The 24,840-nt window shown below is 50.5% G+C and overlaps 1 pseudogene; it reads right to left on the bottom strand.

Moving 5' to 3' along the window:
- Window positions 1-17,140: 17,140 nt before the first annotated feature.
- LOC149370615 (uncharacterized) lies at window positions 17,141-19,355 on the bottom strand (annotated as a pseudogene).
- Window positions 19,356-24,840: the final 5,485 nt, after the last annotated feature.

Genomic DNA, 24,840 nt, shown 5'->3' with positions numbered 1-24,840 from the left:
CGCGTTTGTAGCGGCCCAAGCGACTGACGGCAGCAGTTTTTAGTCGAATAGTGGAATAACTGCAGTGCCACCTGGACAGCGCAGGCTCCCCGAGCGTAAGTCGTCTTTTTTTTTTTTTTGTGACGTTTCGGAGGCGGGACCGCTTGTTCATGCGGCTATGTTGCGCACTTACCCTCGCAGATTTTCCTAGATCGAAGCCTTTCTTTCTACATTGGGTATCTGGCGCCGGCGAACGTGTGTGTTGCGTTCGCCCGTTCGGAAAGGACGGATGACGAACGGGCGCGAACAGGGGCAGTACGTCCTTGTGCAGTTCGGTTCCGTGAAGCTCGCAAACGATCGCATGCCGCCCCTTTAACTGTTTGTCGCAATTCTTGCAATCCACAACAGAGCATGTACTATCTCTTTCCACATTTCCACTGCTGCGTCGAGGCATACACGCCGGCAGGGTTGCCAGGTCCTAAATTTTAAAAGGAGCCACAAAAAGCATAAAAGTAGCCAAAAAAGTAGCCAACTAGCTGCCGAAGTGTCAAAAGTAGCCAAAAATAGCGCCAAGGTTGCAGAAAAGCGTCACAAAACAGACTGATCGCCACATTCAGTTCATATGTTCTAAAGGCATAGAAAGCATAGCCTAGCTTGGTCAAATTTTTTCAGGTCACATGGCTTCCTTTTCAGGCGTATACTGGGGAACTCATGGCTCTCCGGATATCGCTGGACGATACAAAGAGCCTTCGTCATCGCGTTTCAAAGCCTTTTGCTCTTCCTCGTTCCCCAGTAATCGGCTAAAAGGAAACCGTATTTGCCCTGAAAAATTTTAACCAAGACTGTAATTCCCAGCATCATCCAATTGGATGTCGGGCTAGCATGTGCGGCCTATCAACGCGCTTTGAACCAGTATCCAACTGAGAAAACAATTAAGGTATATCAGCTAAGTAGCAATTCACATCCTTATTTAGCTGAAGCGCATTGAGTGAATGGAGATGGGACATTTCTTCTTGCTGGTTCTAAGGAAACCTACATAACACCATTGCATAGCGGAGGCGGAATCTCGCCTGGGAGAACACAGGAGCGAGAAGTATTTTAAGTCTGGGACATGATTACAGGCAAAATTTCAACAAAAAGACTGGCACCGCAGAATAATGGTGTTCACGTATGGCATTCTGACAAGCAAAGATGCATGGACCATTGGCACAAAAAGAGGTCCATTAGTCCTAACTTCGATATCAAAAGTAGCCAAAAAGTAGCCAAGTAGCCAAGTTCAAATTTTTGTCGCCAAGCGGTCCTAAAAGTAGCCAATTTGGCGCAAAGTAGCCAAACCTGGCAACCCTGCACGCCGGCGACTTACGAGGCAAGTAATGATGCCGTGTTCTGAGCGCACCTGTGGCGCCATCTAGTCTCAAACGGAAGAACTGCGATGCGCAGTGAGCAGAGCCATCTGTTGGCAAACAGAAAAACCAAAATGACACGTGCCTTCACGCTTGCGGTGTTTCAGTGCTTCGTCTCGCGTTTCACGTGCGCTACGTAGCTGCCCACCGCTCCTGCGCTTCCCCTCGTGTGTTGCCGGCTGTGCTTGCACCGCTCTTCAAATGCTCTTGAAACGTTTCCTCGGGGCCGATGAAGCGGTCATTTCGGTGCCATTTTCCCGCTGTCTCCAGTAACGATTCCTTCGGCGCCGCTGCCCCTTTGTTGAGTTCACCATCCAGCGTGTTGCTGCGAATATTGCACGTGGTTGGCGTGAGACCGGAGGAGAAGTAGCGCATTCCCCCCTCTCCATCGCGTAAGCACGAATTTCTTTCGAATGTCAAGTAAGCCAGCGCTTTGAATTCATGTAACCGCGTGTCGTGTTATCTTTCGTGTCATGTTGGTTGTTGCGATCTTTTGTTTCATGCTGGCTGCCTTGTGACACTTACTGCGTTGTCTTCTTAGCTGCTTCCTTCACTGACGACAGCGTGCCATTTAATCACGTTCGATTCGCCTTCCTTAACCCCAGGAAGCATGGAACATTAAAATAATGTTATAAATTTGTTGTGTGTTTTGAAGTAGCACTATTTGTTCCTTTCGAACGCTACATTATGCTTTAAGAATAACAAGTAGCGTGATGTTTTTCACTACAAACCCTAGTTACCATTCCAAGTAGACAATATTCAAATGATGACTTTTAAATGTCATTATGATCATTGTTTAAGATCACCAAATAATGTTTATGTTCTACCATGATTATCCGTTGAATGTTCAAAACGGGCTTTTTCTGAGTATATTCTTCTAAAAGTTATATTATAACCGTGACTATAAAAGTGCTTTAGAAGTATCACTGCTTCCCAAAATTTTTCCTGCTTTTTTTTTACGGTCGAGGTATTTTCTAATTAGCTGTATGTCACACCTAAGTCTATTAAATTGTGCCTGCCATATACTGCATGCACGCCACTGTTGTTTTGTTTTGTTAGAAAGCTTTGCTTCCTACCCATTCCCTACTGTTGCTCACGAGACGCCCACCAGTAATGGCTACATAATCTTGACCCCATGGTATCCGTTCGGAGGTGAGCGCATGAGTTGCCTTTTGTGCTGTATTGCGGAGGCCACATTTCACTTATCATTGCGGAAACTAAAAGAGCTTTTTTCGTGGACAGTATTTCTGCCCTGTCTAAAAGAGGGCAAGGACGGATAGGGCTCGTTGGTAATCCGCGGAGCTTAAATGAAACCAAAAACTCTAGCGTGGAAGGGGAATACAGGTAATGACAGCGTTACATGAGTATGGAATACGCAGTCGCGGGTTCGATCCCGGCCGCGGCGGCCAAATTTCGATGAAGGCGAAATTCTGGAGGGCCGTGTACTGTGCGATGTGAGTGCACGTTAAAGAACCCCATGTGGTCGAAATTTCCAGAGCCCTTCACTACGGCGTCTCTCATAGCCTGAGTCGGTTTGGGACGTTAAACCTTAATAAACCAAACCAAACCAGTATGGAATACGCTCTGTACATGTGCTCTCATACCCGGACATTTTGGGCAGGGAGATGTAATCATGTCCTCCAAGCTAACAGAGCATCAGTAGGTTGAACAGAGCGTTATCCTCAAATTACTAAACGATGTGCGCTCGTCGACAATACAGCTTTGCAAAATGTTCTTGTAGTCTCATTCTGTTTTCTCTTTAAATGTTCAGCAGATTGCAATTCCCAAAAAGACGGATGCGCAATATCGTTTGTGACACTATATAGTGAGAAATATAAAGGGTCTGGGGCGCTTCTCGTTACAGAAAGGCTACGACATGGAGTCGGCGTGTAGCGATCACGGAGGCATCGAAAGGAAAATCCGTTGTCTGGATTCTGGGCGGATTGGGGCCAGGATAAATAAGCTACTGGCTACGTTAGAGCACAGTGGGTTGAACCTGAAGGCACCTTGTGGCCGTACAAGCTGCTGCTTAGCGAGGCACTTGCCCGTCCTGAACAAAACCTTGTACGAGGCGGCGATGCAGCTCACAGAACTCTCCCCAGGAGCCCTGACGTTAAGCGCCATCCGAAGCGTTGACGTGGACGTCGCGCGTTCCGACAACTCCATAATGGAAGCTGCCATCCTGACCTGCTGGCTGCTGACACACCACCGCTGCATCAGGCGCCTTGTCCTGCGAGCCAGTGCAATTCCCGTATCGTGCTTTCCAGCTTTGCTCAGCGAGGCACTAGTGGCTAACAAGGGCCTCGTAGAGGTTCTAGCCGACCCATTCGATTTTATCGAAACCTCGCGGCAAGTTTGTGAGTGCCGTGTTCTGGCTAATGCTTTAGGAAAAATATCGCTTGGACTCGTGTGTTTGGATGTCACACCTCTCATAATAGACCAGAATTTCGCGGAAGCCATCGCCAGTGCAATTCGCGGGGGTAACTTGCGCCGCCTGGTGCTCTGGAGCGAAATGTCGGTCACAGTCGCGAAGAAACTATTCTCGGCTTCAACCGCTTCTACGAACTTGAGCTCGTTAGGGATCGCTGGCTATAAAGAGTTCTCGGAGTCGAATGCGGTAGTCCTCGCTTCCGCGCTGAAGCGCAACAAGACACTTCGGAAACTCTCGATAGAGCCTGTGGAAGAGGTTGCCGTTGGTATCATCCTCGCTTCCCTGGAACACAACGGCACTCTGAAGGAGCTCTGCCTTGCTTCCTTTAGTTATCTCTCGCTATCCTTCTCGACACCGTGGAACGGCCTTCAAGCACTGCGGGCCAACAGAGGACTCAGCTGTGTCAAGATTACCGGCACGAGATTTGGCAACAACTTCGCTATGGAAATCGCATACATTCTTCGGGAAAACAACACGCTTCAGGAGCTCAACCTCTCCAGCAACCGGATCGGCAATACCGGAGGTCGTGCACTGGCTAATGCCTTCATTCAAAACTCATCACTGAGGCGTTTCGATATCTCCGATAACGGAATGACTGGCGAAGCACTGGTTCAGAACTTCGTCGATTGCCTGGCTGTAAACAGCAGTCTTGAGTCTGTACGCCTCGGCAGAGTTCACGTTTCTGAACAATGGCAGCCCGCATGGCCTCCGGTAGGGAATGTACATGCTCGTCTCCATGTGACGTGGAACACATATGGACTCGAAGGCTGCGCCCAGCGTCTGCGAGAAGACGACGAGTTCTCTCGACTGTGTGTTGGGTGGACAGGTGACGCCAGTTCTTCTGCAATCGTGGAGTGGTTCTCCGCGGCTCGGACGATGTGTGCCTCGCTGACAGAACTCACCATCCTGTGCCCTTGGCGCGTTGAGTCGGTGAGCTCTGCTGCTGCGGTTGTGTCCTTTTTGGAGGCTACAAATTCTCTGAAGAAGCTCGTCGTAATTCCGACACTCCGTTCGGACACCTTCGTCACTGCCGTCCTCAGCGGCCTCGCCCGCAACAAAAGTGTCTGCGACGTGGAGATCCACCAAGACCTCTCCAGCACCCCTGACGTCAAGGCTCTTCAGGCTATTTTTCGTGCGAACCGAACCCTGCACCGCCTCAAGTTCGCAGAATACTGTCTGGGCAGCAAGTCTGTCGGTTTGCTGACGCGTGCTCTAGAGGACAATTTTGTGTTTTTGACATTCGAATTCGAAATCTTCGCTTCGCGGCACAATATGCGACCTCTCCAAAGCGTCCTGAACCGGAATCGGTCTTTTCTGAATCGCGCCGTGGAGTACGTGCTGGGCACGGCAGTGGATTCTCGGTCAGTGGGAGCTCTTGAACTACTCTCCGCGTGTGACTCGCTCATCGATGCAGTGTCCGATGCCTCAGGCAAAACGCGCGAAGAGAGCAAGCTCCTGGTGCTTGAAGCAGTCTGCCGACAAAACTCCTCTTCCGAAGTGTTCAACTCAGTGCACACGTGAAAACGTGTGGCAAGGAAATTGCAATTTCAAAACCAATGATCAGCTTAGACGATTGTGCTGTGTGAGTGGCATTGTTTTCATAAAAGGCAGCAATGGATTGTTCATGATTTAGAGCACAAATCAGGTGGTGACAAATAAACGTGAGTGGTGTGTTTTCCCCTCTCATCCCAGTGTTTTTTTTATTTTGTGACGTTCTGCTATCCTCATGAAAAAAGCATTTAATTGTAATTTTTTACAGTGGGCGTTGGAGATAGTGGAGATAGTGGGAACTGATAAATATATTTATCAGTTCGCCTTTCAAGCTGCCCAAGACAGAGCTTCACGTTGTGCTTGGTTCTAAGATAAGCGCCAGTGAGTACGGGCGGCAGTCGAAAGAAAGCGCGGCTCCCGTTTTTCAGCATAATTCACACGCCGTGATCAAGCTCGTTATATGCGTATTTGTTTCTTGTTATCTCGGGCACGAAGCGAGTGATGTTTTTTACAAAGCACGGATGAGAGCGCTGTAATCGCGGTGCATTCGGGCGCACAAAAGCATGCTGTCAAGTGGTATTTTTTAAACTCCGCGGGCTGTCGTTTCTGCTGCAGGAAAACGGCCACGTTGAGTGTCTCTCGTTGGAAGTGCCTGGGTTGGAGATTACTTGTGGAGCTCCACAACATTCCTACTGACGCCTGAACGTTTCAAGCAATATTTGAAATGTTATTTTTTTAATCTCAGCTAATTACTCAAATAGGACGAGCGAAAAAAAATGGTACTGTAACTTTAAATAAACCCTAACAACATCCATGCGATTTCAGTTCTGAAGAACGCTTAGGTTTTTTGTTTTTTTTAGCTTGCTCCAAGTTAGCTGGGACACCCTATATATAGCGGTAGGTTATGTTCGGCGCATTTCCTTACGCAACATGTATCAAAATGCAGTGTCTTGAGCGGTTAGTATTCGATGCCAAGCACTCGAAAGCTGCGACTGCCACGGGACAAGCGCGGGAGGAACACACACGCGTGAAACTAGCAGAGCTGCTAGCCATGTTTGGCGCTCTCCATTCAATATCGTCGTTCTCAAACTTCGCGGCCTTTGCATCGGAATTCGTCACTGACACCATGGGCGGGAGGTCAATGCGAGATGCCTTGAAAATTTCCCCGCACCTAGGACACGAGCACTGAGGTACCAAACTCAAATGGCCCCAGCAGCAGCGCGCACACTCGCTGTCCGCTACGGGCGCATCCGCCCCAGAGCCGCAAAGCCACGCATTGGGGGAGTTATCAGACGCCCTGCAACTTCGCGACAGAGGAGATAGAGAGCGAGTGAGAAAGAACGGAAGCGCCAGCAGTGGAGGAACAAATGTAAGCAGCAATAAAAAAGAGACAGTGCGCGTAATGAGGAGGGACGTAACAGCAACGTCACCACTAGTTTCACGTGACTAGGTCGGGCGGGTGTGCACATGGGCGTGCAGAAACGCTCCTTTCTGACGAGCCCACATGCCGACGTTGGAAAGTGCGAGGGGTGTACACGCGGTGATGCAACGGCCTTGTCGCGGCAATGGCAGCATTTTGTCGTTGTCTTCGCTTGTAAGGCGTGATGGGAAGTTATCAGCATTAGAGTGTAAGCCCGCCTTGATTGCCATGTGTTTCAGAATCTGCGAATTTAAGCTGGAAGCGCATGGAGCGTTTTTCGCGAGCAAAAAACGCGACGCGCAGCAAACGCCCGCGTTGCCGCTGACGCGCGAGCACCCGCACGAGAAAAATGAACGTCAGAAGCGACGCTGTCGCGCCGCGTTCTTTCGGGTTGCCAGACCGCACAACTGCCAACGAGGTGAATTATCTGTTACCGCATATATAATATGCCCTTTAAATTACAGGACACTACAATAAAAACAATCTTCATGTAATTATACCTCGTTAAAGGTTGTCTTGTCCATGTTGGCCGAACACTACGCGCGAACGAACACGATGCGTGAATGCACGTGGCTCTTTGGACGTGCTCAACAGCATGGAGGAAGAAAAAAACTAGGAGGGACCATGACGTCACAATCTTGAAGCCTAGTCATAAAAAATATAATGGAAAGCATCGTGGGAAATAGGCCCTCACGTGACAAGGCAGCGGTAGCTCTTTGTCGAATTTCGGTTTCGGTTTCGCTCTCTCGTTCTACGAGAACAATGGTGAGCCTCTGTGCGTTCATGAGCAGGGGGACTTGACTTCCCGCTCTCTCTTCGCCAGGTAGTGCACGCGTGACACGAACGCTCCGTGGGTGCTACCTCGGACGGTATACGCGGCCGGGCGACCCACCCCGGCCGCTAGTGCAGTGTGCCGCGCGCGCGATTAGGGCCGAGACAGGACGCTGCGTGCGCGTGGCTACGTAGTACATACAGTTTACTTCTTTTTGTAAGTGATTGTGCGCATTGGCCGGGAGACCCCGCGCATGGGCAGACGTAAAGCCGCCGGCACTCTCTCACGACAGCGAGAGAGAGAAATACTTCACTGCTGCATTTCACCCCGGAACTGCGTATGTGCGCGAGCGTACTCGGCGCGACTTGTGCCTCGAGAATAGCGGCGAACGGCGGGCCCATGGGCGGGCCGAAGTCCGCCTGCCTGCCCGAGAGACAGAATCTTGCACAGCTTCCCGGGGCGCTCGTTAAACACGTCCGTGCGCCGTGAGCGCTCTGGAAGCCACTGCGCCCATCTTTAGAGGCTCGTTTTCTTCGCCTACTCTCGAGTTCTCCGCTTATAGCATGCGCTGAAATAAACGCTCCATATGTGTTTATAACGACGAAAGGAATTCCTCTTCATTCTCTTCATGAACCGCAGTTGAACAGTGACGAGGTCGCGGCCGCACCCTTTGATGAAAAGTTTACCTGCAGTTTTCTACAGTGCACCCAAAAACTCGAGAGTGTAATCAACAGAAGTGTTCAGACGCGGAGCCTTCAGACAACCTCGAGCTCGGTACGCATTCCGCCAAACCTGCAACACAGGCACTGCGCTACATCGGAGCACGGACGTTCACTAAAAAGCACCGCTGGTTGGCAGTCTGGTAACTGTGGAGGGCCTATTTCCCAAGAGTCAGTACGCAAAAGGGCCCTCGACAGCGGCGTCAGAGGAGGATGGCTTGCAGAGCCTGAGCGCACTCTCTCCTAGCTAAACAGTAAAGCCAGCTCCTCCGAGGAAAGAGCAAAGTTCCCCCAAAAAGGTTCCCCCGAGATGCGTAGAGTTCCTTTATATGCTCCCGCAGCATAAAGACAAGCGTCATGTTTGTAAACAAAGGTGGCGCTGCGGTCGGCAGCGACGCGGGGTGTAGGCAAAAACGTAGCATGCCCACCCCGCGCCACGCGATGTTGCCTTCGAAACCAACTCGCGTACGCGAATATTTCAAAGCGTGCGCATCGCTTGTGGTTAGAAACAATTCTATTGGTGACCGGAGAGTAGTTCAGCACTTTTTCAACCTGTTCGCCGGACGGAATTACCTGGCGAAGCGCTGCATAGGCTTCCTTTTGCGCTCCAATGTTTGGCAGCAACGGCGAGGCTACGGCGGTCGACTAGGTTGACTTATTAAATGAAACCAACTTCTGGGCCGATACAGCATACCCTATCGCTAAGTTAAAGAAGAAGGACGACGGGATGCACGACGCGAGGCAGCTTTCTCACATGACGAACCTTTGTGATGTGCCTGCTCTCGTCGAGCCACTACACTGCGGAGAACACCGAACACTACTGGACACTAAAGTCATGCTGGTATGCCTTGAATGAGTCATGCAAATGCGATCTTTCCGTTCTGCCGCCACCGCGGTGGGTCAGTGTTACGGTGCTCGACTGCTGACCCGAAAGACGCGGGTTCGATCCTGGCCGCGGCGGCCGAATTTCGATGGAGGCGAAGTTGTAGTGGTCCCCTGTGCTGTGCGATGTCAGTGCACGTTAAAGAACCACAGGTGGTCGCCCTTCACTACGGCGTCTCTCATAGCCTCAGTCGCTTTGGGATGTTAAAACCCCATAAACCATAAACCAAACCTTTCCCTTCTTTGGATCTTTGTCGAGTGCGCAGCGAACTTAAATGCTTTATTCTGCTTGATGAAACAGGCATTGAATGTTAAGACATGGGCAGGCGAAGGGATAGAAAAGTTTACATCGAGCTACGACGAAGTTACGTTTGCTCTGCAGAGCTAAATGTTTTAAGTCATTCTGCTTGATAAGTGGTTTTCTGGTCTGGTATTTGCTGTTTTCGCCAGGTTCTGATTGGCCAGCAATTGTAAAATTCAGGTAATGCGGGAAATAACACTGCAGGATTTTCCGATATCTTAGCGACGTTTAATCGTTTTCTAGGATAGGTGGTGAAAAAACTTACATGTTGAAGCTGGTGGAAGTGAAAGTAGAGAAAAAATTACGCGGCGTACTACTACCAGATTACAGCGGTGCTTCAAACGTCGTGCGTAGTGGCCCGATGAATGCTGAAGGCGACTGGCAGCAGCTGTTTTTTTTTTTAGCGCGAAGAGATGCCCGGGACGTAGTTCGGGTGATTGCCATCTGAAAACGGTCCCCTGCGTTCAATTTGCGCTCACACCCAAACGGAATGTCGCTTCCAAATTTCTCATAATGAGAGCCGACAGAACACGAACGAGCTGCAGACGTTGATTCATGCACTGTTCGCCGCACGACTGAAGAGCAACCCTGCGGATTAACAGACGCGAACTATCATATTTCGATGCAGAAATGAAATATACTAGCCGCGCAGCCGATCCGTCGCCGAACTTTTATCGCTCTACGGCCTGTTGGGACTGGGAGTCCGAGCCAGGAAACGGTCGAGGCGACGGTGAGTAAAAGGACGTTTATGTACAGTATGTACAAGGGCTTTTACATGATACAAGGGTCAAGAGCACCACGGGCAGGCACACAGAAGAAGGGCGGCCCCGGCGGCGAGCGTAGCTCCGGCGTGATGGCTCTTCTGCTGCCCGTCTGCTGGTCGGGTTCAGCGCGGCTCCGCTTTTAAAGCCGCTGGTAACGGTTACGGCAGCCAGCCGTTCAAATCCTCCAATCACTGGCCACCGTTCAAATTAGACCAATGGTCGAGAGCCGGCGAGCGTCGGAGGAGTTCGCACCGACGGAGAGGAGGAAGGGTCCGTGTCGGCGCCGCGGCGGCGGGATGAGTCACGCTGCATGTCGCGACTTGTCCGAGAAAGTCTGGGCCTGCTTTGAGCGCCGGCGGGCGCGCAGCGCTGGTTTAGACAGGCCCGCCAGCGAAATGTGGGCTCCGGCACTACAGCACCACCGCCGCCAGACAATGCGCCACGAAGACGAGCTACTTCCGCGTGGCTCGGATGCGGGGCGCGCTCGTACGCCAGGCTCCTCCAAGTTCTCGTCCGGTGTTCAGCCGCAGGTAGCTCCAGGCTCCTTTCCGTGAACAGGTCCCGCTCGTCAGGACAGGATCACTGCTCCGCAGCCTTGTCGCCCAGGTGACTGGATCAGCTTCGCTCGGTCCTTCGGAAGAGCTTGCTCCTCAGCATCGGTCGTTGATCGTTCTGCATGTTGCCAAGAACCGACCGACAACAGGCAACACCCAACACGAGCAAGTGCCTTCCGCCACCCGTCAATACACCAGACTTAAAAGTAAAAAAACTCCGTTAGCAATAGTTCTGCCCCCTTTTTGTTCCCTCTTCAACAAGAGACACATGTGGGATACAAGAACTTAAAAGTAATTAACTCAAACAAAGTGTCAAACACATGAAACACTCGGAATGAAATGAATGCAAAATAAATTCGCTCTCTTGAGATCACTCGGCCTGAAGAGCACTCAGCTGAGGCCACAAATGAGGACATAAATTTTTCCCCGATCTACGAGCGAACTTAACAGCTGTTCGCGAAGTGACAAAATGTAAGTCACGAGGAGGCGAAGCCAGCCTTGCTTAGAACACACGGCTTAGTGCGTCTACGTTCGAGTTTTCCTCGCTTCTAACGGACGGTAAACGACACCCGCTACAGCGGAAACTAGTGACTCTGCCTTTTTCGCTGTGCTGCGCTTTTCTCTCTCTCTCTCTCTACTACCGTGGTAGCTAACGTCTCTGCCTCTTTCGCGGTAGACGCGCTTTTCTTTCTCTCTCTACTACAGCGGTAGCTAATGTCTCTGCCTCTTTCGCGGTATACGCGCTTTTCTTTCTCTCTGTACTTGTCTTTCCAGTTTCTACGGGAGCTACAGTACGAGAGCGATTCGCTTTCATAGACTGGCAACTTGTCCCTTTCTTTGTGCTTCGCGCGCCAGTCGCGACGTCCCATAGCGAGTGCGCAACGCTTCCGATGGGACCGTTCTTTCTTTCTCTCTACGCGGGTTCGATCCCGGCCGCGGCGGCTAGAATTTCTTTGGAGGAGAAATTCTAGAGGCCCGTGTACTGTGCGATGTCAGTGCACGTTAAAGAACCCCAGGTGGTCGAAATTTCCGGAGCCCTTCACTACGGCGTCTCTCATAGCCTTAGTCGCTTTGGGACGTTAAACCCCATAAACCAAACCAAACCTTTCTTTCTCTCTGTTCGTGGGGGCAAGTCAGACCTTGCACGAGTCTTGACTTTCTCGCGCATCCGTTTGCCTTTCCGCTCGGTGTGTAGTTCGCCTCTACACGGCCTTTTGATTTTACGCCTACTAAGTGGCGTCATTTCGAATCGCGGCTTTCTATCGCGATAACTGTGCTTGGCTGAGCGCTTAGACGATTTCTTCTTGGCAATTTTCTTGCCCCTGTCACTGCGGCCTCGTACAATCTTTCGCTCTTTGAGCCGTACACGCGCTTGCCTTCCGCGCGCGTGCCGCCTTCTATGGGAGCGCGGTTTCTCCCGTGAATGCAGCGGAAAGCGAGAGCCCGCATGAGAGCACGTGCCTTTGCGCGTCTCGCTCTCTCTGTGCTGGCGGCAAGATTCACACTTGTCCCGCTCCTTAATTTTTCGCCTCCCGGGCAGCGCTCTCTTGAATCTCGGTTTGCTTCCTTGGTGCACTTTTCGGCGCGAATGTTTGTACGATTTCTTCTTGCAGTTTATTCTACTGCCCAAACCTATGTGCCCCGACACACTTATGCGCTTCGCTTTGCGCGATAGTAATGCCTTGCACATTTCTTTAGCTCTGGTTCTGACGCTAGTTTCAGGGCTGACAACGTGACTGACATTACTGAAGTCATTTTGCCGGCGACGCTACGCGACGCTGGCGCTTCCGATGGTGGAAACCCGTTTTCGCGCGTTTGCCCTTTCTCTCTTTTCGGCGGCGCCTGTCTTTCTTATGCCTGCCTTTCATCTTTCGGCGGCACCACTCTTTCTTTTGCCTGCCTTCCATCGTCTTTCGGTGACAGCTCTCTCTTGAGCTTGCCTTTCCTCTCCTTTCGACGGCAGCACTGTTTCTCTTGTTACGCTATCACCTTGTGGCGATAGCTCACATTCCTGAACTGGCGGTGCCTTTCCTTCCGGTTGCAGCTTTTTATCGTGAGCTTTCCTTTCACTTTCGCCTGTGAAAGCACATTCTGCTTCCGTCGCCTAAGTTTCTGCTCTCTGGCAACGTCGCTTTGATTGTCAGCTGATTCATATGTGCTACCTAGATCAGTCCTGTCTTTGGCGCCTTTACTAGCCTCCTCCAAACTGCGTTCTTCCTTGTCAGCGTCTCTGAGTGCGCATTCGTCCTCATCTTTCTCGGACGGGCTGACGTCTACCGCCCCTATGTCGTCTGGAACGTTCTGTTCTCCACTGTCGTCCAGCACCTTAGTTTCTGCAGGCGCAGACGAACCAGTGTTTTCTACTGACATTACTGCTGACACGCAGCTCGCGTCGTGCTCCTGGCGCGTTTCAGCCAATTTCGGTTGAGGGTCGGCTGTGCACTCAGTCGCGGTGTTCCCGCTACTGCAGCTGCTTTCTGGAATGTCGCGAAGCTCAGAGCAGTGCGAAAGCACGGGACTCGTTTTGCATTCCTCGCCAGAGACACTAACGCACAACTCAGCGTCCGCAAACTCTCCATGCGCCTGCTTCTGTTGATCGTAAGTTTCGGGTTTCTGCATCTCTGCCGAACGCGCTGAACAACACGGTGTGCCGTCCTCATCTACTTCGCTTGCGTCGGCGCAAGTGTTTTCACTAATGTCCAGACGGACGTCCTCTCTGCCCTGTTCGGCAACTTCTCCTGCTTTCGACACGCTAGGAGATTCGCTTTCCGGTAACTCCGCCACAATCTCAATGGGCGAGACCTCGGTTAGTGCATCGTCCGATGCTGTGACTACCTTATCCGATGGTGTAGAGGTTTTCTCAGTTGGCGAATGCGGGGCAATTCCCAATGTTACCGCAGCAGTTACATCTGCCACGTACGGACTACCTCCCTCTGTGCCGCACTGGCAGCTCTGCTCTACAGCTACGCACTCTACCTCTGAGTCACGATCTTCCGACCCTTCAGCATTTTCGAGCCACTCTAAAATGTCGGCTTTAAACTGGTACGGAAAATCGTTAAACGATGGGGTGCTATTCTCTCGCAGGTACCTTTGGCGAAGGTCCAGCGGTGACACGTCATATCTCGCCAGTAAGAAGCTTTTCAGCTCATCGTAGTCCGCCAAGCCGTCGTCCAACAGGCGCTTGACAACGTCATACGCTTCGCTGGAAAGCAGGGCTACCAACTTCCGTGCCCCACCATTCCGCTCAACGCGCTTTTTCTCGCAGACGCGCTCGAACTCCGCCAATATTTCGCCATATCTTCGGCGATCACGAAGGGCTGCGGCCTGTCTCTCAGCTGCTGACCGTTAATCTCCTGCAGAGCGGACAATGTTTTATATCTCTCGAAATCGATCTCATGCGCTTCAAGCTCCAGGTCCATCAGTTTCTTAGCGCGAGCATGCCGTTTCATTTCAAGCTGCCTCCGTTTTTCTGCCTCTTCGAGCTCAAGCTGCTTCTGTTTTTCTGCTTTTTCGCGCTCAAGCTGTTTCTGTTTTTCTGCCTCCTCGCGCTCACGTTCTGCCTGTTCGCGCTCAAGCTGCTTCTGTTTTTCAGCCTCCTCGTGCTCACGGCGTCTTTTGGCCTCCTCGCGCTCACGCCGTTCTGTGATCTCTTCCCAGGCCTCATTGGCTTCCTCAGCCGTTACATTCTCCTTTCGCATGATCTCAAGAATCGCATGCTTTCGTTTTGCGGGGCCCAAATCAATGCCCAACTCTTCACAAATTTCGATGAGTTCCTTCACTTTGAAGTTCTCCATCGCTCACAATAGCCTCTTGTAGCTTGCCCTTTAAGAATTCCCTTGCAGGCCGCCGCGGTGGCTCAGTGGCTATGGTGCTCGGCTGCTGTCCCGAAAGACGCGGGTTCGATCCCGGCCGCGGCGGTTGAATTTCTTTGGAGGAGAAATTCGAGGCCCGTGTACTGTGCGATGTCAGTGCACGTTAAAGAACCCCAGGTGGTCGAAATTTCCGGAGCCCTCCACTACGGCGTCTCTCATAGCCTTAGTCGCTTTGGGACGTTAAACCCCATAAACCAACCAACCAAGAATTCCCTTGCGGTTCACTACTATTCGCAAGTTCCGCGACCTATATAGGTGGCGCGACGAGCCATTCAATATGGCTGCCCTAGTGGTGGTCAGTCCCATGTCAGTCCAGTCGAGACGTAGTACATGCTTCTTCGCTGTTGCTTGCAGTCGAGCAAAGACGCCTGCGGAAAATGCCTCTGCCATTCTCGCACGCCCTATCGTTAGGGGATATACTCGAACACATAGGATCTCAAGAGAAAAGAATTAGGTGCCTAGTCGAAGGTGAAGAAGTACTCAACGCTGGCCATTTGATATGCTGCGGTGTACAAGGTTGCACGGCAGAGACGGTAACCCTGCAAGGGCTGTGCCTACAGACTTCCCATGTAAGGGAAAAGCCGCACGAGATGCAATTTGCTTACGCCTCCGACCGCTCTCTCAAGGTATATGCAGCAGTTTTTTCTAGCTTTGTTTTCGTCGTGAAATAAGCGTCGTAGGTGCGAGTTGTCAATTGCCTGAAGAACAACAAAAAGAAGGCTTACTACGACGGGCTATGTCTTGCAGAGAAAACTCAAAATGTTGGAAGAAAATGCAGATCGCTCTTCGTATTATGAAGTCATTTCAATATATGCGGAAGCACGTATTCAGTTGTGCGTTTCACGTACAGTGGTGTATGCCAGCCATGTCTCGCCTCCAAGAGTTAAAAATATACTCTAGCAATGTCGACGCCCAACGATGCGCGCATTCCCTCAATAAAATTTGTAGATTTCAATGAAGCGAGTGTGCCAATTATATATGCGACAAACGGCGCGCTCGTGGCGAAGATTTTCCAACTTGAACATTTTCGTTCTGGCCGCTCGAGCTACCGCGGCCATCCAGAACAAGCTTTCGCGCAACGGCTGCTGAAATCGCATGCCTTCTAGCTTGCACGTGAAAAGTACATAGTTACGCCGCAGGTCTCGAAGAGAAAATCGGTTCCGGGTTCAGTAAATTCGCGGCGACCGCATTCCGAGCGGCACAAGATGAGACAGCAGTAGTGACATTCTTAAGGGCAGGTTCATATCTTCAGAATTGAGCTGCAGTCGTTGTCATGGCTTTACTGCATTTTCTTGGCATCAGAGAGTAAATATTCCAGCTAAACATGGTCGTGTCAGCGTTCATTTGGAGCGAGGTCTCCAATTTTACATTTATTACGTTTACCATTGCACTGTAAAGTAACAGCACCTGATGTTTGCTTGATACTTTTTAGGGCCACTGTTCATGCAAGGCAGGCAACTCGGAACGATGCAAACACATGATTGCAATGATGCTGTTTGTAAACAGGTAAGTCAGTTTTATTCAGTCTTTTTTAGTACGATGTGGTTGTACACAAAGTCATGGGAGTGTAAAATGAACAAGTGCCATTTTTATAGTGATTTTTTGTTTATTAACAGGACAGGGATTGACAACCTAGAAGTCCTGTCATCAACAGACATGAAGCAAGCATGGGGCCGAATTAAAGCATCCTCAGTGTACAAAGGCAGAACTCTACGCGAGTTGTGTCATGTTCAGGCTCAGGCAAGGGTACGCCTCCAAGAGCAGACATTATGTGAAATCAGGCAGCGCCTAATTGCTGCCACTCCACAGAGTGCATTGGCACTTCATCATCGTGGCAGAGACGAAAACAAGCGCGTCAGCGTTCAAGATGGGGTTCCATCTTCAGAAGACTGTATCCTGGTGAAACACATGATTGAGAGCAAAATGGAACCTTACACAGAGATGCAGTTCTTTGATGTAGCCTTCGAAGATGCAACAAAGTGCAAGATATACAGGTTCAGGTGTCACCTCACAGAAGACGAAGAAAAGTTTTATTCGACACATGTCGAGCTCTCAGAAGAGCAATCATTGTCCCTTCTGGCCAACACAAGAGATCAGAGGAATACAAAGTGGCTAAAAGAACGCAAAGTGCGAATAACTGGAAGCATATGCCGGGCATATTTTACTTTTGTGCCTAGACAAGATCGCTCCTGGGAGGACAAGGTGATGCTGGTGCTTGAAAATCGTTTTCGTGGCAACAGTGCCACAGAATATGGAAAATCGTCAGAAAAACGAGCATTAGAGTACTACAGCCAAGTCACTGGCAATGCTCCTTCTCAGTTAGGGCTTGTAGTGAATGTGGCCTTGCCATGGCTCGGGTACAGCCCAGATGGGGTTGTTTTTAAAAACGGCAGCCCAGACACACTTATAGAAGTTAAGAGCCCACTAGTGGGAAAGACGAAGACAATTGTTAATGCAGCCCGTGAGAAAAAGCTCACCTATTTGAAGCAGCAGGGAGAGAACTTCGTTCTCAACAAAAATCACGCCTATTTCTCACAGGTACAACTCTGAATGTTTGTACTAAATCTAAAGAAAACTCATTTTCTTATATATTCGCAAGTGGAGTCGCTAGTACTCGCAGTAGAGCGGTGCGACGACCACATTGATGAGCTTGTGAAGAGGCTGCAGTACGTTTACTTCAAACATATTTTGCCCCACCTTGCAAAACTTGCTGCTCAGTAAATTGCTGGACATTAAGCTAGTCAGTACTGCTCGGCTGGACGCTATGCAGCAAGTTATATGTGCAATAAATATTTTTGGGTACACTGCACAACTTGTTTTTATTTCCATCATACCAGCCTGACTATACCCACGACATTGCAAAGGCCTCTCTCGTAACGCGGTCCTATGCCAGCTGCATCCATTTGATCCCTGCAAACATCTTAATCTCATTCGCCCACCTAACTTTCTGCTGCTCCCTGCTGCACTTGCCTTCCCTTGGAATCCAGTCTGTTACCCTTGAGGGGCATCAGCTATCTTGCCTTTGCATTACGTGACCTGCCCATGCTAATTTTGTTGACCTCCACCAGAATGTAACTCTCATTTGTTCTCGAACCCATTCGGCACGCTTCCTGCCTCTCATTATACCTACCAATTTAAGTTCAGCTCTTTTCATTAGCCTCCATGTTTCTGCCTCGTAGGTGACTACGGGTAAGATGCTGCTGCTATATACTTTCCTATTGAGGCATACTGGTAACCTGCAGTTCATGATCTGATAGTGCTTACAAATATGGTCCAGCCCAGTCTGATCCATCTAGTTATATCGCTTTTGTAATCCGGATCTGCAGCTACTACCTGTTGTACTGTACAGACAATTTTAATCATATAAATGGGGTGCATGTGAAAGCATGATAAATAAAGCAAGCAAGTGAGCAAATCACATTTTGAGGTGCATGCACAAAACAAGCATCACTGCTGCAGGAAGTTGTAGTCGCCAAATCGCTCCTCAGCGAATATTGGTGCAGACAGATTAACTATCCCTGCAATTATGACAAATATTTCATCGAGTACGCCCACCATTTCCCATGCCACAGGACCTTTCAGCACTTTAAAAACTTTCATTCTTTGAATGGCTCGTTCAACATGGACACGTGCTCTGGCAATGTTGATGGTTTTCTTGGCATCGTCTGCTGAGAACTGTGCCTGGTGGCGCAAAAAAGGAGGCTGCACAACCCCCAGTCCTAGCCGTTCACACATGTCATCTACATTGAATCCTTTGTCAATCATGACGTCATCCTCAAAGCTGTTGAGTTTATTTAGAACGGCAGATTTTTCCACGCAGGCTCTGTCTGAGGCTCTACCACCGAAGCCATCGCTGACAAATGTAATCATGCCAGCTGGCGAAACACCTATGAGCACTTTAGCCGTGTGGCATCCCTTATAGTGGGAATATGTCAGAATTCTGCATGAAGAGCAGTGACACTTTTCAATTTGAATTTCTGTGCAGTCCAACACCACACGTACATCCTTGTAAGCCTCAAAGCAACGTGGCAAGTTTTCCTCAAAATTTCAGCCTTTGTGGGCCATGGGATAGCAGCCTCAAGGACTGCTGCAAGACTGCGCACAGTTGAGTAAAAAAGTCTGTGGATAGTTGTCTTACTCACTCGAGACAATGTGGCAAGACATGTAAATGACAGACAGGTCTTCAGGCGAACTAGGACAAGAACAACACGTTCAAACAGAGTCATCTCAGTAACCGTTGTGTCTACAAGAGCTACCTCATTTGATACAGCGAGAAGACTACTCATCGTTGCCACACCTGTAAATGCCTGCACAGCAGAATCTGTAACCAGCAATTCCACTAGCTTTGTCTTTTTAGTGAAGGAATCCGTGTTGACCTGTACACTCTTGTCATTTTGGGCATCCCCCACTGAAAGTGCTAGGAGAGCCTCAATTGCAACCCTCTCTGCAGATGTTGACCCCGTTGTGATGTCAACACCAGAGAAGCCTCCACCTGACTGCACCTGCTGTGTGTCCTCAGGCATCTGTGTGAAAAAAAAAATAAGCATTTGAATCAGACTCTGAAAGAAATTCATCACATATGTTACTCAGAACTTGAATTAAGGGACTAATACGGCGTCATGTTCATAATAATAACTGAAAAATACTAACAACAGATGGCGTTTTCTCGTTTTCATGTAGGCAGCTGGAGTGAAAGCTCACCTGAACATCCTCTTCATGACCATTTTCTATTTCTTGCAGCTTCAGTGGTGATGCATGAAGCTTCATACTGGGGCTGTATTTGGGGGAATCCTCTGAAAACACAAATACACACATCTGCTTTGAACCAGGAATTGTGTTTATTGCAATATCAGTGGCACTACCAGCACAGAGGCCAATATTTTGGCCACTGCTATTATCTCTGTAGCTTATTGATGTTCATAATTGCTTACGTCAAGTGAGATCTGCATTCTTATACTGTGGCTCAAAGCAAAATGACATACAAACAAAATACCCTCCATCTAGTTAGTAGCAACTGCACTGAAATATAGTTGGCAAAAGAACTGCTACCCAAGAGAACGACGGGCTTGTAATCAATACTTACTCCGACTATCTCTGACAGCAGCTCGTGCAGAACGGGCTGCTGATGCTTGAGTTCTCGAGATATCAAGGCGGTAATGGCTCCTCAATGGTAGACACTGTGAAGGGATGGCTGTCTTCTTCAGTCTTTTCCGAACAGGTGTCCATACCTTTGGGTCTGAGTTGCAAAATCCGAGTTACACATTTGGTGAAGACATTCTTCAAATGTGATACTATCCACATGAGTCAGTAGTCTGCAACTTGTCAAACAGCTTCACATAATTTATTCGGTTACGTTACACAAAACTTGTCAAAAACTGTCGACTACCAAAATAACATAAGCTTTCTGTTGCGCCGAAATGCGTGAGGGAACTCTGAATTTCCTCAAAGCCGAGAAAAGTGACGAAAGTGATACAGGAATTATTCTCATGGCACACTGAGCAACTGATCAGCTGCAAGTTTCAAATAAAAGCCAGGCGTTCTACACAGCATCCGAACTCGAACAATCAACTTGCCACTTGAGTACTATAAAGTGTAGGGCAATTACAAGCCGTGAAAGAAAACCAAATCGATAAATTGCCCTGAAGTAATAAGGAGCTAATCGGAGGCAACTGCCGGGAAAATTTCACCCTGGTGAGTCGGCTGCCGCCAGAATTGCCTACTGTGCCATTTGTTTCAAGGAATAAGCAGAAATAGTTTCCGCACATAAACGTTGCACGCTTGCCGGCATGCCGTGTGTGACAAACCGTACGTGCACCACTCGCAAAAAAATCGAATCTCGCAAGCAGACATATTCGCATTGGACAGAAGACATTAACAAAAAAGTATATTACCTGTACGGCTCCAGAAGAAATCGTCGTCGACGAAATGCCCGCTGCAGACTTTCATTTCCCGCGTCACAGCCTTTCCGATCCGGAGTTTTACTACCCATTCCTTCTTCAATCGTTCGCCACTTGGAAATGAGTGCAGACTAATCTGATTACTAACAGCTCTATTTGTGCACTGTGGCACACTGCACATCCGCTTGCTTCCAGACTTTCTGCCCATCCCAAGCGAAGCACAAACAGCGTGGTTAAAATGCACACGGTGCCGCGAGCTGCCGCGAACTGCTGCCCGCTGTCGGCAGCCACTACCACTCGACCGTTTCGCTCGTCGGCCGCGCGATGGCGGTAGCGTCTACGGAACTTGCGAATAGCGCTACTAGCATGACACGCGCAAGTAATTCTTTCCGAAACGCCTCGTTTACTCCCTCTGCACCAGCTTTCGTTTCAAAGCGCTCCGACTTGGCTCGAAACAGCAAAGCTCTCTCCAGTGCAACACACAGCCCTACTCTAAACTACAATCACGTGTGCTAGAGCAGTCTGGCGAATTGAGGGGAAAACATCAGGCACTCACCGCGCCGAGGTAGCTGACGCCGGTCGATCCCGCAGCTGCCATCCACTGTTGGGTCTGGGGCATCCCACCGCTGCCACCACTGTTGGGACTGGGAGTCCGAGCCAGGAAACGGTCGAGGCGACGGTGAGTAAAAGGACGTTTATGTACAGTATGTACTAGGGCTTTTACATGATGCAAGGGTCAAGAGCACCACGGGCAGGCACACAGAAGAAGGGCGGCCCCGGCGGCGAGCGTAGCTCCGGCGTGATGGCTCTTCTGCTGCCCATCTGCTGGTCGGGTTCAGCGCGGCTCCGCTTTTAAAGCCGCTGGTAACGGTTACGGCAGCCAGCCGTTCAAATCCTCCAATCACTGGCCACCGTTCAAATTAGACCAATGGTCGAGAGCCGGCGGGCGTCGGAGGAGTTCGCACCGACGGAGAGGAGGAGAGGAGGAAGGGTCCGTGTCGGCGCCGCGGCGCCCGGATGAGTCACGCTGCATGTCGCGACTTGTCCGAGAAAGTCTGGGCCTGCTTTGAGCGCCGGCGGGCGCGCAGCGCTGGTTTAGACAGGCCCGCCAGCGAAATGTGGGCTCCGGCACTACAGGCCGCTGCTCATCGCTTTGGCCCATATCTAAATGCGATAAACTGGTGGAAACTTGTGCCGCTGCCTTTCTTCAGCATTGCAGTTCAACCACCCGCACCACAACTCGCCGGAATATTCCAAAACGCGTTCAAAAACGCTCAAGCGTGGCATACCCAATGCACACGGTACCGGCTTTTGCCTACACAACGGCAGATCACACGCACATCTTGTGGGACTGCATCAGAAATCTAAAGGAAGCAAGATCAGGGGCGCGATTACGAGTCGCTCGAAATCGTCTCAATCGGCAAGCGTCTCAAAAAGTGTCTCATTTGCCCCGTTCCTATTGGTCGGTCCTGACCAGCGGCCATATTGTTTTTTTGCGTCACCGGCCGACGTCATAAAACGGGCAGAAGTGTTGACGTTGCTTACCTAATTATGCGAGCCGATTGAGACGATTTTTTGCGACAGGAACGAGTGGTCTCAAACCGCTTGAGACAGAAAATGGCGGTTGTTTACATGGCCGGTGGCCGCGCGAGCAACGGTGTAAGAGGGTGCATGAAGACGGTTTTGACGTGCCGGACGAGTTGTTTCGACGGTTTGACATAGGAAGGAGCACAATGGCTGTGCGACGAACTCGCCGTTGAACTTGGAGGTGTGCAGGTGAGTGCGCGGTCAGTGGAGCGGCAAGTCTCTGCGCGCCTTCGCCGCCGGTGGGTTTCAAGACACCGTCGGAAAGGAAGTAAACGTCGGCGTAGCCCAACCGACTGTGAGAAAGTGTTTGCGGTGAGTTGCGGAGACCACTGTCAAAGTTAAGTCGCAGAAGGTGCGCGCTTTCCGGCGAGACCCCCAAGACAAGGCGGCGGCGAAGGAGGACTTCCTTCGCATAAACATTCGCCACCACAGTATCCCCGGCGGCGTCATCCGAGCATCATCGGAACGGAACGGCAACAACACCAACACGAATGTCAAGTGCTTAACCCGAAGCGGGCGGCATGAGTTGGTTACGAGGCGTCGTGAGTGATTGTTGGTGCAGTGACCGGGCGCGTGCCGGCTCTTAATTCCCGCAGTGAGATTGCAAGCTCCCAGCAGCTGCACCGGTCTGTTCCCGTGTGTCGGCAGTTGCTGCAGTGTGATTATTCATGGTCGCCTGGTATTTTCTGAACAAAAATAAATAGAACCACGCATCGCCCTTTGAGAACATTTGCCGTCGATAGCAGGCTAGGTGAGTTCACACTGGCGAGTCGCGGAGGTCGCGCGACAGGCTTAAATCGATTTATTACGCTCCATCCCCGCTTTACATGTACTTCGGAAACCGTAACTAATTGACCGAAATCGGTCGCCTAGAATACTAGCGCGACGTTTGCAACTCGCCAGTGTGAACTTGCCTTGAAGCTGCCTTCGCCGGTTTTCGAGCCAAGCGCTCCTTGCAAATTGATCTAGGCAGGCTCGTAGCAATCACTGCCTTTAAACAGATTTTTCCGCGCACTTCAGACGTCTGCGCAGTACTTTGATTCTACGTAATGTGTAAAAAAAGAGGACAGCCGTCGAATCAGCTGATTTTTTTTCTGGCTGCCATGTTTACGATGGGTGAATATGTGGGTGGAGGGCTAAGGCTGAATGTAGCTGCATCCTTTGAATCAGGCGGCAGCTCACGCCAACTAGCCGACGATCGATCGATCGATCGATCGATAGCAATGGATGGATGGATGGATGGATGGATGGATGGATGGATGGATGGATGGATGGATGGATGGATGGATGGATGGATGGATGGATGGGTGGGTGGGTGGGTGGGTGGGTGGGTGGGTGGGTGGATGGATGGATGGATGGATGGATGGATGGATGGATGGATGGATGGATGGATGGATGGATGGATGGATGGATGGATGGATGGGTGGGTGGGTGGGTGGGTGGGTGGGTGGGTGGATGGATGGATGGATGGATGGATGGATGGATGGATGGATGGATGGATGGGTGGGTGGGTGGGTGGGTGGGTGGGTGGGTGGGTGGGTGGGTGGATGGATGGATGGATGGATGGATGGATGGATGGATGGATGGATGGATGGATGGATGGATGGGAGCGCCCCCTTTGAAACGGGGTGGTGGCAATTGCCACCATGCTCAGCTTTTCTTTATTTATTATTTTTTTTGTTTACTGTGTTGGCAATTCTCATTAAGATTCTCCATCACCTTTGCCTACGGTTTCCTACTATTCTAACCTTATGCCACATCTCTGGGTGCACTGACGCTTTTCCAGCATCAGTGCACCCTCGCGGCAACAAAAGTGACTGAAGAGCAAACTTAATTGCAGAACTGAGGACGCTTCTTGTTTTGCTTAATGTTGTTAGGTTTGAAACATAGTTTGTTGGGAAAATAAAACATTGTTCATTTTGCTAACGGCTTGTTTACAGCAAAACGTTTGCATACGGTCCCCTATTGCGCAACTAAATGCTTCCTGGGTGGAGCCCTGCTACTAGCCGCTAAAGTCCCTAGCTAGGGACTTCACTGGCCACCGCTGATTGGTTGTCTTCGCGTTCGCATCTCGCGGTGTCGTCATTTCGACGTCAGAGTCTCAAAATGGAGACGAAAACTCGTAATCGCGCCCCAGGAACAATCCCGCCGCGGCTGGAGGCAGCCGCGAAGAGCAACGACCATGACCAACAGCTATGGACCGTGCAGCAGGTCCTCGGGGCGCTCGAAAGGCAGGGACCCAGCGAGCCGGCAACGGCGAGCAGAGACCCGCGCCGAGTAACGGCAGCCTCGTAGACGACGTAGGCCCTCGTCGGGGCGCGCGAGCGCCCAACTGCAGGCACAAATAAAGTTTTCTCCAATCCAATCCAATCCTACACAACGATAGTTACTGCTGACTCCAGCGCCGCCGCATCTCCGTGACGTCACGGCAAGACGCTTTACAGCGCCGTATCATGGGGGCTGCCATCTTTGATCACGTGATCACGCCGCCATTATTCGCCTCCTGACCGCTCGGCGCGCGCCTCGTCGCAACGGCTCCTGCGTCTGATGTTTCGGTTCTGACAGGCAGTGTGTCGCCTGATACGGTTGTAAAGGAGTGGGAAGACGACACTGTGATTGGTCCGAAGCTTCGAAGGACATGTGAAAACCCCAATTTGATCACTTCAGGCGTGAAAACGGGACCGGGCTTCATGTAGCGAAGAGCCGCTGAGCTCTGCGCCTGTTCGAGGAAACGGGTGGATCGCCTGAATGCCGCTGAAGGCTTTGCT

This window comes from Amblyomma mixtum, chromosome 1 (assembly GCF_055824585.1).
Source record: "Amblyomma mixtum isolate Tamu chromosome 1, ASM5582458v1, whole genome shotgun sequence".
Lineage (NCBI taxonomy): Eukaryota > Metazoa > Arthropoda > Arachnida > Ixodida > Ixodidae > Amblyomma > Amblyomma mixtum.
Note: the sequence above shows the minus strand (reverse complement) of the source record. Positions and strands in the feature narration are given on the sequence as shown.